The sequence below is a fragment of the Solanum pennellii genome, chromosome 2, assembly GCF_001406875.1.
Source record: "Solanum pennellii chromosome 2, SPENNV200".
NCBI lineage: Eukaryota > Viridiplantae > Streptophyta > Magnoliopsida > Solanales > Solanaceae > Solanum > Solanum pennellii.
This window is the reverse complement of record NC_028638.1, coordinates 33,745,499-33,756,207: the sequence shown is the minus strand read 5'-3', so window position 1 is coordinate 33,756,207 and position 10,709 is coordinate 33,745,499. Positions and strand designations below refer to the sequence as shown.

At 34.9% G+C, this 10,709-nt stretch overlaps 1 long non-coding RNA gene and 1 pseudogene across 2 annotated transcripts; both read left to right on the top strand.

The window, feature by feature from the left end:
- Positions 1–10,337, top strand: part of LOC107009911 — a 17,898-nt pseudogene extending 7,561 nt beyond the window's left edge.
- Positions 2,878–6,598, top strand: LOC107008739. 2 transcript variants are annotated; one of them, XR_003576959.1, is made up of 5 exons: positions 2,878–4,364; positions 4,487–4,556; positions 5,003–5,115; positions 5,822–5,875; positions 6,363–6,598. It is a non-coding gene; the product is annotated as an uncharacterized LOC107008739 (long non-coding RNA). The 2 variants fall into 2 exon arrangements; XR_003576960.1 differs by lacking the exon at positions 5,003–5,115.
- Positions 10,338–10,709: the final 372 nt, after the last annotated feature.

Genomic DNA, 10,709 nt, shown 5'->3' with positions numbered 1-10,709 from the left:
GTGAGCTGTTAGGTTGGGTTGATTTTAATGCAGGTTGTAGTTGTGGAGGTTTGGTTGGGGGTGGTAGGAGTACCCGTATTTTATCCCCTTAGCTTGTGTTTAGACGTTTTACTTGCTGGGTACCGTGTGGTTTGGTACTCAACCCTTGCTACTACAAATTTTTTTGTAGGTTACTAACCCGGACTTTGTGATATTTCCCTTCTCCTTGTCCGAGGTTTCTTGGAGATTTGTCAGGTAGCTGTTTCCATCGCAGCAGACTTTCTTCTCCTTAATTATGATCTTGTTCTATCCTAGAAACAAGTTCATTTGAGACTTGAGTTTTTCTTTTGAATCAATTGTAATACTTTAGAGGCTTGTACACGTGACTACCAGGTTTTGGGGGTTTTATTAAGTTACTTATATTTTATTTCCGCATTTTATTGTAATGGTTGAGTTTTAGGCTGACTTGTCTTGGTGGGATAAGACGAGTGCCATCACGCCCATTTTTGGGTCGTGACACTTGAAAACTTGTTTGTGAGTTCTTGAAAAGGCCAACCTCTTCCATTCTGATTGGTTCAGTACGCTGACGCCTCACCTACCACTGACAGGACAACTTTACAGTTGTACACCATTTTGTATTAGATGGAGAGAACTCTATCTGACACCAGGTCCCTGCATTTGTGAGATACTGAAACATACAATCTCGTTCGCTCTTCTTATTGGTGTAGGACACTGCACTTTTCACCTACCACCTGACATGACAACTTTTACGACTGTACCCCATTTGTATCTTGATGAGAGAACTCTGCCAGGGACCAGGTCCCTGCATTTATGAGGATCATCAAAACATCTAGAATATAACATTTTCTCCCTTTTTGATGATAGCACACAAATATACCTATCACTGAGTTTATCATTCATCTCATTGTCAGTAGTTCTAATAACAAGGATTTGGTTCCTTGTTAGATCGATAAGTTTGTTAAATCATCAAAACTTCATATCAAGTTCGAGCTATCATCTTAACTCAGCTTCGAACTAACATTTCCCCCCTGCATTTGTGAGATACTGAAACATATAATCTCGTCCACTCTTCTTATTGGTAGGACACTGCACTTTTCACCTACCACCTGACATGACAACTTTTACGACTGTACCCTATTTGTATCTGGATGAGAGAACTCTGCCAGGGATGAGAAGAAAATATGGATTTAATGAAATTCAATATTTCAGAAACTAAATAATATGATGGAGCATTGGTAAATCTAATTAGATGTCCTCTATTACTCTTTACTTCGATGTTTGAAGAATGCTGACACTACTAAGTATTCGATATATATACATTCAGAGTCTGGTTTTGTGTTTAATGAGTCTACAACGACGTCGCTTTTCTTTCATGATCGCCAATTGAAAAATAGCATCAATGTGATACTTGCTGTCATTTTTTATAAACAAAGAAGATATTATCCCTTTGTTATGTTCCATATTAGTTAGAACGTAAACGTCATGAAGTGAACATATAGGAGCTTTTATTTTTGTTTTTTTCTCTTGATATGTCTTACTTTTGGTTCTCGATGATTATCAGCAGCATTATCCAGATATACCTTGAGTTGGTCTATTTCTTTCTCGACTAGTTTCTCCAACTGTAAGTTCTTTCGAGTATTCTTACAAAAATGAGGAATATTTCTGTGAATATTTTGCTGATAACTGAGCTTTTTGTCATGCACTTTCTTCTCCATTTCAATTTCTTTCATCTTAGCCGGATTGATATGAAGTGTAATGTGTAGGTAGTTGGGGAGAAGCAAGTATGATTGGAGCAGAGAGATTGTTACTTAAGGAAGCTCTTAAGGATTCACTACAAAAAAATACCTTAATCGTGGGGGGTTCAAAGCGGAGGTTAATTATAACCCCCACAAATTATCCTAACGACGGGGGTTTGATAACTCACGGAAAATAAAGTACATAGCGAAATTTAAAACCCCCAAAAAAATTTAATTAAATAGCGGGAGTTTAAATGCCTGTTATCTCATAATTTTTATTTCAAAATATAAATATATATTTTTAATTCATGAAATACAACACACTCACAATAGATAATTTAATAAATAACTATTTTTAACTTAACTACAAAATACAAAAAAAAACACAGCTTTTGGAAACTTTCAAATTACTCTCTCTCTGTCGCACTTTTCTCACCGCCGCACTTCTCCACCGTCTACAACACACTTCTCCGCCGTCTACGTCGGCACTTCTCTACAGCGGTACGTCTCCTCACAACTCTGTAAACTTCAGCTACTCACCAAATTCAAAATTTTATAGGTGTTCTAAGGTTATGTTTTCCACTTCTCACCTCTTTGAATAATGAATCTACCTCACATTTTTGGATTTTCTCATATGTGAATCTTCATAAATTGTACAAATTATTGGTTGTATTTACTAGTTAAGTTTATTTTTTGGCTGTTTGTATTGATGCATGGAGGTAGAATTAGGTTAATTTTGTTATATTCTTCATGGATGAAAATTCAAAATATCAAATTTGGTCATGTATTTTGTGGTAGAATTAGGTTATTTGTTATAATTTTGGTGATTCTACAGATTATTCGAGACATTCTGTGTCTACAGATTTTTTGGGGCCACTTTGTCTGAAATGGTGTCGCTAACAAGTGCCTTTTTTCTTCTTAAAATTTGGAGTTGTCGTCTCCGTATATCCTTTTGTTTATGCTGGAGTAAGGTCTATATAGTTTCCCCCTTTGTTTGTTAATTAGTTCTTCTTTAGCTGTTAAATGTGCCCTCAATCTTCACTTATCTCTCTATACTTGTATTAATACATTATATTCTTATTCGGAACTGAATTAACAGGAGAGCTTCTAGATCTTTGGGGATAAAAAAGTTGAGGTAATCGTTCATTTGCTTAGATCACTATAATTTCTCGGTGGGTAGGCCCCTATGGAAATAGTTGAAGCCTCAAGTTCACCTGATGCTTATACTTAAAATCAACTATAATAGTACTAAATAGAGATAAATAGACATTTACTCTCAGTGGATGTTCTTAGTGTTGGTGATGATATTTTCTTCAGAATAATACTAGGATTGCACAAGTATAGTTGCATACATTTCAAACAGAGAATGGTTGGCAAGTGCTAGAATGAACTTCTAATTTTAATTGAATTTATGCTTTTATAAAAAATCAAATTGATGAATAAAATCAATTTTTAACTGAAAATTTCGTTGATGATTCGATACGGGGGGAAAGGCTCGGACATCTTTTGAACCTAGAAACACAATTATGGTTGCCAAACTCTGACAGTTCCGAGGAGAGAATCAGGAGGCTTGGATAGTTCAAGCTATACATTATTTCGATTTCTATAAAATTGAGGAAGATCAAAAGCTTAATGTGGTGTCGCTCTACCTTGATGGTGAAGCATTACAATGGTACCCGTGGTTATTTAGGAATAATCAATCAAGTGATTGGTTGAATTTTGCTGATAAGATGAAAATTTGATTTAAACAGAAATGATATGAGTCTGCGGCAGAGTGAAGCGCCAATCTCGAACAGGTAACCTACGTGACTGAGTACCAAAATCATTGTGAGGATATTTTGTCGAGCTTTGGTGAGTCCGATGTACTCTTCCCAGGCCACACATATGTTCATCCATGTTGGAGCAACATAACCAACTCTCTTATACCGTAATATCGTGACCAATCATAATACAAAAGCAATACAAATGTGTGTAAGGTGTGTGATTAGTTGTCCGATAGGTACAAAGACTCATATTATCTCTCAGTCTCGCTATGTTCAGCAAGCTTATTGAACTTTCCATTCCAGATGGGTATGTCGAGTCAAGTACACGGTGTGCTATTATATTTGTATCTTTTACAATATCAGTAATGTAGCAAGTTTCCGCAACAGGTAAAATAAATGTATATTTGCAACAATCAATGGAGTATTAGTCAACACTTATTTATACAATGAATGTTGTTTTTACTACTGCGAGATTTTTATTTTTTCTTACTAGTTGGACTACCTGTGAAGCTACTAACTTAGTACATTGATACTCAAAGAGGTAATACCTTGTTAATGGTGAATAAATTCACCTGCAATCATTAGAAAAATAGAAATATGACTCATTTCATATCTTGATCCAAATTATCTTGACCAAAGATCATAGTTTCATCTACTTTTATTGTTACCAGATATGCCGAAGCTGAAGCATTACGATAACTTACGCAACTCATTTACTCATCATCTAGTTCACAAGGTTTGGCACATTCTTCATCAAGAAATGAATCATTTGACATCATCAACTCCGCGATCTGCGTTGACATCGGTATATTGACAGTTGATTTCGCTGCTAAAGAATGAAAATGATATTGTGTACTAACTCAAGGTCAGTTTATAGAAAATTTGGTACATGTAAGTTAAAATTTTTGCTCGTGTAGTTTTCTTTACTTTGTGTATAATATTTATTTTTTGTGTAGTCACCAGTTGATTTTCGTATGTGTTTTATAGGAAGATGCGTGGCTAGCTGCTTAAACTTTTTTTGTTTAGGTAAAGTTTGACTAATACAAGTATTGTCAAGGTAATTTTACTCTTTTTTAGCATTGCTATTTGATAGGATTAACATGTTCTGCCAGACTCACTGCTTTAGTCACTCGTGTTGGTTTCTTTGTCCCTCGTCGGGCGGCAAAAGATTGTTTTCCCCCCTTGATAAAGCCTTCTTTAAGCTAGTAAAGATAATGTAGTCTTCAGAGGTTAGAGGGAATGATTAGAAGTTAAGATGTTGCGTATCTTTTACTTTCTATTCCGTGCTTCATATATGTATTTGATTCCAAAAGATTTGTACAATCTTTGTGAGCAATATCGGAAGAAGCTTATTATTTTCTAGTTGAAGGTGTGCCCCTACTGCTCCTCAAATTTGGTCAGCTTGTTTATTTGTGGGTGCAGTGCAGTATTTTTCATATGCATGTTTATTTGTGGGTGCACTTTATTTCTAAGACCTTGTAAGTTTCTCGAAATTATTAACAGCAACCAGTCACCTGGCGCCTATTCAGCAGGACTTGGATTGGCATTCTTTAGTATCAACGATTTTTACGAGTAAAGAAAATGAATAGCATACCAGCTCATAGTTGCATAAGAAGGTCTGTGCTTTCAAAATTGTCGCCTGTTTCTTCTTCGTCTTAAATCCTATTGTGACAGAATTATTCAACCTTGTGGAAGAATTAACATCCATAGTCACTTTTGAATCTTCACTTGCAACAGTAGTTGGCTGTGTCTTTCTTGGAACAAACTCAACTGCATGTGCATTCATGATTTTTGGATAATCATAACTGCTTATTTCAGCAGCAGGATTTTGGTTCTTTACATATCCTATTTTCATGCAAGCATGACTTGTCCTGTGGTACTTACAATCCTTTGTCGTGATCATATTGTTCGTAACTATTGATATGTTACTCTCAACGGGATTTATTTAGTGCAATGAGATACATGTATTTTGCAGTGTTGTTCATTGGAGTTACAAATAACACTGTTGTCCAATTAGTTGTTTCCGTTGAAAGATTGAGTATATTGTGCTGTCGTTTTGAAATGATTTGAAATCCTTGCTCGATTAAATGATTTTAACTCTTTTTCTGTTGTTGTAAGTCTTTAATATGCAAATTCTCTGTCCAAGTGTTAACATAGAAAGGAAAGACGTCATTTCTACTAGTATCTTTGTCTATAAATCAAAATTGTGAGTGTTTATATAGCCGACTCCAACTTATTTGGGATTGAGGCATAGTTGTTGTCGTTTAATGCTTACAACCTTAGTATGCTAATATTACGGATGTTTTGTTTTGTGACTTGCAGTGGGCTAACAACCTTTATCAAGGAGTTATGCTTTCATTACCCGTGCCTCTAAAGGTAATTCGTCCTCATTTCTAATCTAGATATACTGTTTCCGTTCAAGCATTTCAGTCAGTAGGAAATTCATATCATTGAACATCGGATTATATACAACCTCGTAAACATTATAACCAATCAACTTATAGTCAAAATATAAAGAAGTAAACATTAATTGTCTCTTATAAGAAAAATAGCACTGTAGTTCCTAGTCTGTCTCTTTTCTACTGACAAGAAACCTGAGATTCTTTGTTCATGTTTTAACTATTGCTAATATTTGTTCAAATCAGTTTGATAGTGTCTTGTTTAGTAGTATAGCATGTTGTCTTTTTAAAATGGTTTAGAATCATTGCTTGTGTGAAAGGTTTAATCCTTTTCTATTGTTTTAAGTTTGTTGTTGTGTAGTATATGATAATTAATGGAAATTATTATAAACTTTGGGTTTTACTACATTCAGCCATGATTTTGAGTTTGGATAAAGTCACTTATTATGTATTCTCCTTTGCAGCCAGCTGATGTTAGTGACAATAATTGTAGTGAAACTAGTTGAAGTTCCATAAACCGATCCTATCTTGAGTTTGGGTGCTATTGATTTGAAGTTTAAGCAAGTTTTGTAGTGATTTGAAGTTAAAGCAAATTTTATAGTGATATGAAGTTTCTTGTAATCGTAATGGTTGAAACAAATGATATGTTTTTGTTCACTTCATGATATACTTTTGTGTTGAATATTGTATTATTTCTTAATACCAATATGTCCTATGATAATAATGCACATGTTAGTTAATTAATTTATTATTAGTATCTAAAATTGAATATTCCTGGCAAATGCTACAAAAAGTTATATTTCATAAATCGCAGGGGTCCAAGCTCCTATTAATTTAATGTAAAAATCATTAATTGCGGGTGTTTTTGACTCCCCCGAGTTCACAAATCGTTGGAGTTTAGACTCCTAGTTTGAAATGCGGTTAGGGTTCAAACCCCCGCTAGTTAACCCCTGCTAATGGTACCAGGAGTTGCCAAGAAACCCCCGCGACTTAATTGTGACACTCCTAATTGGAGGAGTTTATTCAACCCCAGCAACACTAAATTGCGGGTGTTATTGACCGTCACAATATGTAATTATAACTCCCAGAATTTGAGCCTTTTTTTGTAGTGATTCTGCCAATACAAGATTCGTTCTCTTGTCAGAAAGGTCTACTTACACTTAAGATGCATGATTAATATCTCACGAATATGTATTTGTTGGCAATTTGTTCGTTTCACATGCATTTACATCAGTGCTTGATCAATGATCATTTTAGGTGTTGATTACTAGCTGCCTTACGAAATAGGAATATAGCTTTTTAACCAAAGTTAACAGGAGAAATAGTTCATTATCGAGTTGATTTCATAGACGGTCACTCCACTAATACTTACTATTATCTCAGAGAGTTTTTTTTTGTTGAACAAAATTGGATCCAAGAAGAAATATGACTCTCTGAGATAATAACTTTTAGTTGAGTGTGTTTGAGAAATCAATCCTTCATTATCATATAAATAAACACGACAAAAAAAACTAATACCTCTTCGGATTATGTTGATAAAAACGACCTACCAAACATTCATTCATTTCAACTGTACATTACTTTAGGCATATCCGAAGAATAAGTATTTTTGAACTTTTGATTGCTCATCTCTATTTAATAACCTATTCAAACTTCTTTTTCTTGCTTTCCACCTTGATTTAATGGGCGTCATTTAAATCTGAATGGGTACAACAGCCATAAGGTCTTAGGTTCCAGTTCAATGGAATGACATCATATATTGCTTTTCAACATGCTGGAAAATTGGAGTAAGAAATGGTTAACCCTATCACGATTTTGCTGAATAGACGTGGACATGACATGACTATGATCTTGACAAAGTAAGAACGAGAGAGAACTAGGGAATAACGATGAAAAAGTATAGGAGACCAGTAACTATAGAGTTCACAAATGAATTAGTCAAGATTGACAAATACTAGATTGGTAAAACAGGAAAATTTTTTTAAATGGAAACTTGCAGAGCTTTTGTATGTATACAATGTTCCTGCTAAGGCTTGCGAAAATTCTCAATATGCAGTGACCTTTTATCCATGTATTCGTCTTCCATTTTGTTCATCTGTATGGTTTGAACTTTGGGTTGAATATTTATATAATTATGTATTTTTGAATTTGCAGCTGCATTCCTTTGTACAACTTTAGCTATATATACAGCTATTTGACGGCTTCTCCTAGGAGTTTTGTTGACAGGTAACATGTGTAATTTAGTAGTTGATTCATGATTTGGAGGACTTGGTAGGAAGAACAGCAGTAGCTTTAATGATAATAAATTGCATTTTTCGAATACGAGAAAAATCTACTATTCTTGTATTTCCTTTTTGTTCTAACCAACGGATTAAAAAATCTGTTTATGGTATTGTGGAAAAGATCTCAAAGTTTCTACATTAGTAGCTAAACAATAAGTTGATATTTGTCTTCCAGCTTTCTTGATAAAAAAGAAGAGCGGTACAACCCAAACATGGCACCATATGTACCAATGAGCAAATGGCGGAAGGGATCACAGGTAGGATTTGAGTTATATACACTTACAATACAAATAATGTTTGCACTATTTGTGTAAAATAACATGTAAAGCAGGTTGTTTCCTCTTGTTTTAGGCAGCTTCTTGTAATTATCTGATAGTATAAAATTTCTTCTATATTCTCCGTGACATAGAAGTTCTGCGACATGTCTACTTCACTGCCATAATAGAGTAGATCTTTTCCTTGTCTTTCTAGCTAAGCATGACGGATTAAAAATCCAGGCAGAGTGTGGAGTATTTTAGGACCAAATGTTCTTAGATACACCTAATTCTTAGGTAGCTAAAGGCACAAGACTATGCATACATCAGAATCTTGAAATTCGATCATCAAAGAGAATTAAACAATAATCAGCTTTGACATTGTAAACATCTGAAGAAGTTAATAGCAACTTCTAAACTAAAGAGAACTAAAGTTAATGCACAAATGTATTGCATTTGTTTTACTGCTCAATTCTATTGCATGAGAACTGTGATATATGTACCACTTTTGTTACTGCTCAGCTAAATGATACTCTTGTTCTTTCTTCTTCTTTTGCTTATTAATCGATATAATAGGCTTCCTACTTCTATCAGTTTTAATTTGACATTTTAGTCCAGTGGATCACGTTAATCGGGAAGCATGCAGAAGTTGTTGCTGATGACGATGTTGTCTTTCCTGTTTTCAAGATGTTCTGCAAGGTGTGCATCATTATGTTCTTTCCCTTGATTTCTCAATAAAATTTCAATGCTCGAATTCATCGACTTTAACCTCTCTGTTTTCAAACCTTGTAATATATCATGCAGAAAAGATACAACTGCATTCCAGATGAACACTACGTGCAGACATTATTGGTAGTAAGTAATCAATTATTTACCTAAGGTGCTTTTCTATTTCAGACTTCTTGTATGTTTGTTCTTGCTCGTAATTGGCAAAATTCCTTCTGTATTGTTTGAGAGAATCATCATGTATTTAATCAGCACTGCGTGTACTTGTTTTTTTGTGAATAGATGCGTGATAGTGACGGAGAACTGGAACGTAGAAAAATAACCTATACAGAGTGGAACAATCCACGTCAAATACGGACAAAAATGGTTGGCATCCTATGACATTTAGCTATGCAGATGCAGGGCCTGAAAAGATCAAGAGAACAAAGGTATACTTATCAGGCAGATTTTGTTAGTTTTAATAATTCAGTTTAGTAAATTAGAGTTCTCTTAGAAAATAAATTCTTATCTGTTTTGTTTGTCCTAGTCTTTAGGAAGTAGTTTAAACGTGGGTTGTTACCTAGGTTTTAGGAGAAAATCTTGTTGGATAGTTACTATATTTTAGCTGAACGTTTACTATGTTTTTGCTTATTAGAATGACTGCATCGCAGTTTTTTTTCAGTCAATAAAAAGATTCTTTTCTATCAGTCCTATCTTCTTCTCTATTGTGTTTTACTCACAGAACAATATATCTATGGAATTTGTTTCTTTTCTATCAGTGGTATCAGAGCTGCAGGTTAGTTTCAAAAAGAAAACAAAGAGAGATATTGTGAGTTTATGGCTTCAGAGAGCAACTTCGTGCAAGCAGCCATTCCTCGTTTTGATGGTCATTATGACCATTGGAGTATGCTGATGGAAAATTTTTACGGTCAAAAGAGTATTGGCAAAATATCGAGGATGGCATCGGCGCTCCAACGGAAGTCGAGGCTTTGACGAATGCTCAAAAGATGGAGTTCGAAGCAAGAAAGTTGAAAGATTTGAAGGCAAAAAATTACCTCTTTCAGGCTATTGAGCGTCCTATCTTGGAAACTATTCTTTGTAAAGAAACTTCCAAGGATATATGGGACTCCATGAGAAAGAAATATCAAGGCACTGCTTGAGTGAAGCCCGCACAACTTCAAGCCTTGAGAAGGGATTTTGAGACTTTGCAGATGAAGGAAGGAGAGTCTGTAATGAGTTACTGTGCTAGAACGATGGAGACTAGCAACAAAATGCGATTCCATGGAGAGAAGATGGACGATGTCACAATTGTTGAAAAGATATTGCGCTCTTTAACGCCGAAGTATGATTATGTTGTTTGCTCCATTGAGGAGTCAAAAGATATAGATGAGTTATCGCTTGATGAATTGCAAAGCTCCTTATTGGTACATGAACAGAAGTTGAATCGAAATTCAACTTCTGAGCAGCAGGCCTTGAAGGCTTCTACTTTTATTTCTTCCAATTCTAGGAGGAAGGGGTAGAGGTAGAGGAAGAGGAAGAGGAAGAGGAAGAGCAGATCGTGGAAATAGAG